The sequence below is a fragment of the Lathyrus oleraceus genome, chromosome 7, assembly GCF_024323335.1.
Source record: "Lathyrus oleraceus cultivar Zhongwan6 chromosome 7, CAAS_Psat_ZW6_1.0, whole genome shotgun sequence".
Taxonomy (NCBI): Eukaryota; Viridiplantae; Streptophyta; class Magnoliopsida; order Fabales; family Fabaceae; genus Lathyrus; species Lathyrus oleraceus.
In genome coordinates, this window is record NC_066585.1 from 48,569,107 (window position 1) to 48,575,822 (window position 6,716).

A 6,716-nucleotide genomic window follows, 5' to 3' on the forward strand; every position below is an offset into this window, starting at 1 on the left:
ATAGTTGTAAACCCTAATTTCTCCCCTTTGCGGAGTTAACCTTGTTGTTCATCCTAACCGATGATGGTTACTCTTTGTGGTTATCTTCATTCAATATTCGATGTTGATATTCCCTCCTTGCTTCTGGGTATTTGCCGTTTGCTAGCAATCGTATCCCTAGCAATTCTTGTGAATAATTGCCGGATGCTAGCAATTTTATCCTCAGTGGGTTCTTTCACCGTTTGCCAGTGATTTGTTCCCCGGATCATTGATGTTTATCAATGCATCCCCAGTGAGTTTCTCTTTCATTTACCCTTTTGTTGGTAATGATTGTTGCTCCCTTTGATCGGTCATCTTTATATACCTAGTTTTGGTATCCCGATGCCTTTCTTTTCGGATGATTTATCCTTTATTAACCCAGTAACCGGTTGTGGATAATCTTCCATGCGAGTATGTTATCCACGTTCTGACGGTAATGGATAATATATCTCATGCACTCTTCAATCGAAGCCTGTTGTGTTTCCCCAGTCGAGTAAGATTCGTGTTCCATTTTGCGGAATCGAATATTCTTTCTGGGATAATTGTCGGATGCTTGCAATTTATCCCCTGTGAGTTATCTTTCGTATGCCTTGTTGTTGATGGTATCGATTGTCTCTCTTTTTGGTTGGCCACCTATTATATACCCAGTAACCGGTATCTCTGGTGTCTCTTCCTTTTCGAGTATGTTATTCACGTTCTGACGGTAATGAATAATATATCTCTTTCACTCTTTGGTTGGAATCCCTTTGTTGATTTTCCCCAGCGGAGTAAGATTCGTATTCTTTGTAGAATCGAATATCCATCCTTTGATAAGTTTGCGTTTTGCTTTCTTCAGGATGATGAGTGTCTTGGCAGTAAAAACCAATGCACGTGTTCGGTCGGTTACCTATTATATACCCAGTAACCGGTATCCCTGGTGTTTCCTTCCATGCGAGTGTATTATCTACGTTCTGACGGTAATAGATAATATATCTCATGCGAGTATACTATCCACGTTCTGACGATAATGGATATTATATCTCATGCGCTCTTTGGGTTTGTTTTCCCAGCTGAGTGAGATTCGTTTTCCCGTTGTGGATTCGAATGTCCATCCTGTAAGTCAATTTGCTTTTTCAAGCCCTCCTTTCGGATGATGAGTGTTTTGGCATATATACCAATTCACGCTTTGGTCGGTCACCTATTATATACCCAGTAACCGGTATCCCTACTGTTCCTTCCTTTCTGCTCCCTATTATGACCTTGGTCCCCTGTGGAGTCAGATTTTCCTGAGTTGATGTACCTTTTTCAGGTCTTTCTCAGATGTTTGGTTGATTGATATCTCTCACCCTTATACCGGTCTTAGATATTCATTCTTCCTGAGCTTGTTACCCTTATACCGGTAACACCTCATTCTTTGTTGCTTCTCCAGGAGAGTCTCTTTGTTAGACCTTCTCTAGTGGAGTTTCTGTTGTGATTTTTACCCCTTTTGCTGTATTGGTGTTTTCCCCAATATATGCAGTTTTCCCCGGCAGGGAGATTCTGTGTGAATCTTTTCCCCAGTCCGAATCCGGATTTTTATCCGAGGTATCCTTCATGGATAGTTTGAGTTAGCTTGAGTCTTTCCAATGGATGTGTCCTCCTTTGGAATTCTTCTTCTCCCAGTTTGAGTCCTTCACTCCCAGTGAGGTCTTCAGTCCGGTCGTGTCTTGTTCACGCAGTGTCTAGTTCTCGTATCCTTAATTCAGAGTCGTGTCCTGCTCACGCATTCTTTTTCTTTTTCTTATCCCCATGAGAGTCCTGTCAGAGTCTCTGTTCCTGGTGAGTGAATTACTCGGATGGATCGTCATTTTCTTCTTTGTGGATCATTATTCCCCACAGAGTTTGTTTTTGTTTTGCATGCATACATCTGCATCATGAGGTCTCTTAGGGACCAAAATTTGTCTCATTACTGTTATTTAAGCCCATTCTACCGCGTCGAGATGAAGATTTCTAAACTTCACTTCTCCGGCTAGAATGACCTTAAATAGGGGCATCTGTAAGACCCCAATTTTGTCCCTAAGATCCCTCATGGCATCATATCATATCATCACATTGCCTCAAGGATCATTGTGCACCTTGCCTCCTTCCCTATGGGTGGGTCATCCTTTTGAGAGTGATTCTTGATCACCAAGCATGTTTTGCATTTGTATATCATTGCTTTTCTTTTTATCACCAAGAGTTCATGTGAACCATGATGTTATTTTGAAGCAAAGTCCCAAGTGGTAGAGGCTTGAATTTCATCAGAACATTTTCAGGTCAACTGGAGGCATAGAAAGTCAACTGCCAAGTCAACTGTGGATTTGGAGGTGGGAAGTGATTAGAAATACTTCATTCATGTTCAAACAAGTCTCATTTGACATTTCAAACATCAACATTGAAGAATTTAAAGTCAGGTCAAAACTTTCCAAAAATAGAAAGTGACATATAATTCAAACATGCCAAAAATGGAAAGGTTTTAGCCTAACTTCAACTTCAAATTACATCATCAAGAAAGCTCCAAATGAAATTTTGTTGAACATGAAAGTTGTATATCTCTCTCTCCGATTTCCAAAAAGTCCAAGATCATCAATTTCTCATGTGTGGTTAAGGAGATATGATCAAAACATGGCAAAGTGTACTTGAAGCTTCAAATGGACATAACTTCTCAACCAAAGCTCCAAATTGGATGGCTCTTTTTGCATTCTTCTCCTTTTGATCTCTAGTTTCCAAATCATGCATTGCATTGAACAAATTATCATCACATGAGCATTTGGTAATTCATTTGATTTTTGGAGGGAAAACATGAAATTTGAATTTGGTGCATTGTTCAAACATTTAACCATTTCCATTGGCTCCAAAATGAAATTTTAAGTGGAATTGGAAGGAAATTCGTGCACTATTCATGCATGCATCCCATGCATAAGGGTGAAAAGCCAAGTTGCACTTACACCTCATTCTTGTTAATTACCATTTGCATTGGCTTAAACATGATTATAATTGGATTAGCATTGCATATATAAGCCAAAACCCTAACTGTTTTTCAGATTAGCTTCCAAAATTCAGATCTAGATCTCAAAACTCTCAAAATTTCCTCTCAAAATTTCTTGCATTTTCTTCACATTCAAGCCATTGCCATTGCTTGATTCTTGTTCCTGAAGTGTTATCAAGGAGATTTGCACGTGGAATCAGTAGAAACAGAGTTGCATTGAAGCATACACCAAGCTTGAAGCAACAATGGTGATTCCAAGTTTTGATGAGATCGTGTGCAATTGAGCTCCATTTTCTTCTCCAATCACTTATACAAGAATCCTGGAGGAGTATTGAAGCCATTACAAAGCCTGAATCAAGCTAATTCCAGATCTGCTCTTCAAGAGGTTACCAATCGATCTCTCTAATTCTTAAAATTTTTGTGATATTGTTGTAGATCTAGGTTTGCTGATCACTCTGAGCTTTGAATCATAAAATTCCATGCACTATTGGCTGAGTAATGTTGATTTAAAGTTCCATGTATGAATGTTCATGTGCTCGATTTTCCTTGTGTGTGTTGAATTAGACTTAGCCATGCATGGATTTGTAACCTAGGATGAAGGATCTACACAATGATGTGTTCAATTGTGATTTCTGGGAATTTTGTTCTTGCTGCATATCACTGTTCATGAATGGCACGATGAAGAAGATGATGCTTGCTTATGGCAACGGTTTTAATCCATTTGGAAACAGTTTTCTGGTTCTGCATGTGTTAGTCTAGGGTTAGCGTACGATTGGTCCACGTCCTCGCTTGTTTGGCAAAATGTTTGGTACAGATGCGTTTGACCAAGAACGCGTCAGCTTTGACTGCCACTAGGATTAATGAAACGCAGCGTTTCAATCCCTGGAGCGCCAAATATTTAAATCCGTCCCTACTTTGATTCCCAGTAATGCAAATATTTCAAAGGCTTTCATGATTTTCTCATTTCCCTCCACATTGTTCTATACTTGCTTCACATGATTTTTATTTTCTTTCTCAACTTCAAAAATTCATATTAAATTGAAAATTAATCCAATTTCATCCCAATTTTTTGCATTATGATCCTGATTCTCTCTAGTTTTTTATCATCATATTTTCACAAGTTGTGCTTGGCTGAATAATTTTTTGTGCTAGGGTATGTGAGCATGTATCCATTTTGTACCTTGCCTTGCTTATTCATTTCTGAAATGTTGGTCTTTGATCCAATGATTGTGAAAATTTGCATGATGAAACTAGACTCATTTCTTGACATTTTGGTGTTGATTTGGTATTTTTACCATTTATCATTTCTGTTTTATGATCATGCTAAGTTGGTGTGACAATTTGTGTCACACCTTTGCTTGTCCAACTTGAATGATGTGTTTGCCATGCCAAATGATCTCCAATTGTCCTGATTTTTTGTATGATGCGTGTTATGGATGTTGTGAATGAGCTTGAATTTTGTTGGAATTATTTGAATCATTTCTGATTTAATTGAGATTTTTCATTCTGGTTGGTCACATTTGAGCTTTTAAATTGCCTTGAACTTCAATTGATCATGAAATGCTTTTGGTATATGATATTGATATGAAACCTTTTGGGATGTTTCAAGATGTGTTTGAATTTGATTCATGTTAATTTTCAGCTTCTGTTTTGAATTTTTTCTCCATCTTTGACCCTAGGCTTTGACCTAGTGGTTTGCCTCTCACATTTGAGCTTTGATTTCAGGTTGAACCTCCAAGTTTCCATAGTTATTGATGCTTCATCATTTGAGCATTGATGTTTACCTTTGATTACTAATCTTTGTGTGCTTTGTAGGTTGATGTTGACTCATTTGAGTTTGACCTTTGGCTTACACATTTTGTACATTGGGATTGTTGGTTGCTTATTGACTGTTGTTTGATTGTCTGAGTATTGTACTGATTTGTTTGATGTTTCCACAGGTACATAAGTTGCTTTAAGTTCATTTTGAACTTTGCTTTGCTTGGTTGCTTAACCACTTAGGTATAATATCTCTTCTTCATGTAGTCTGGAAGACCTGTCCTGTTATATGGGCAGGCACCTGTCTGAAGTCCTCCTTAAGAGGCAATGTTTGTGATTGTTTACTTTTTGTGTCAAGCAGAAAAAGTCCTCTTATGAGGCAATTGGCAGATAAAAGAGATGTGTAATCCATCTCCTGCTATTCAGTGTGTCATTCACCTTGCTCACACAATGTGTTGATGCATTGTGAATACTAACCCAAGATCTTATAGAGTCAAATCACTTGTGGAGAAGAGTTCCAACTTTCTGAACTCCCACACTTTCCATTGATCAAAGCTCTCCCAGGCCAGGGATAAGAGCTATGAGGCACACCCCTCATCTCCTTTCATCTGCTTCACCCTAACTCTCAATGTTAGGGTTAAGAGCACAAATTACCCCATTCCAGTTGGCTGTAAAGTCTAACCTTGTTTGAGCCTAATTGATTGTATATAGTGTGTGCTAATTGACTTGTTTGTCTGATTACTTGATTCATCTGTGCATATTTGTTTGAGTGTGCCTTTGTGCATTTATCATCATTAATTGTACATCATTGCATGATCATTGTTCATATCTTTGTGACACCTTTGTTTGTCCATTGAGGAGTCAATTGTAAGTCCATTTATTGGCAGTTGTTTCCTATGATCTGGAAGGAGTTGGGACTAAGACCATTTATTGGCAACTTGTTTCCTCTTGCTTATTACATTTGTGTTGTTTGTTGTATGTGAGGAGTCAATTGTAAGCCCATTTATTGGCAGTTGTTTCCTATGATCATTCTTTGGAGATTGGTATAAGTCCATATATTGGCATCTGATATCCATGTTTTGTTTTGCTTTTGGAGATTGGAATAAGTCCATTGATTGGCATCCGGTATCCATGTTTTGTTTTAGGAGATTGGGGTAAATCCATTGATTGGTATCCGGTATCCGTTTTGTTTTGTGAGATTGGTGTAAGTCCATTGATTGGCATCCGATATCCATTTTGCTTTGTTATTTGTTATTGCTCATTGCCTATTCCAAAGGAATCACTTGGATCATCTACATATGATCTCAAGAGGTGAACATCTAAGAAGTTTTACATCCCTCACCCTCCCACCTTTTGTTTCTTTAAACCTCCATTTTGCATGTTAATCCAAAACTTGAAAACTTTTTGCAAACATTTTGACATGATTTCAAATTAGAAACCTAGGCCTTAAGCCTTTGATTTTCCAAACTTCATTTTCATAATACTTCTTTTGAATTGAATTCTAATCATACTTTGACCATCTGTTGTGAATAATCCTAATTGGTTAATTTCGCTCATTCAATTGTTTTGTGGCTTTGTCCATCCTTGATAAGTTTTCATACATTAGCCATAGATCTCAATTATCTTAGTGGTTGATGTTAATCTCACCTTTTGTCCTTAGTGCTTGAATTGTAAGACTTCCTTGCTTATTATAGGGTTAACCCCTCACTAGCAAGTTGAAGCTTTTCTCACATGGTGTACTTGTTGTTTGTATAAGGTTGAGTTTTCTCCCGTGGATAATGAAAGACCTTAGGGATTTTGTTTTAAAACGAACCCACTCATATTTTGGAAATCTTTTAGCCGAACTACGAGGTTTTGATCCTGTAAAGGTACGTAGGCAATGGTTATCCATCCAAACACAAAAATAATAACTTGTATATTCTTTTCTCATCCCTTCAATCCATGTTTGCACAAT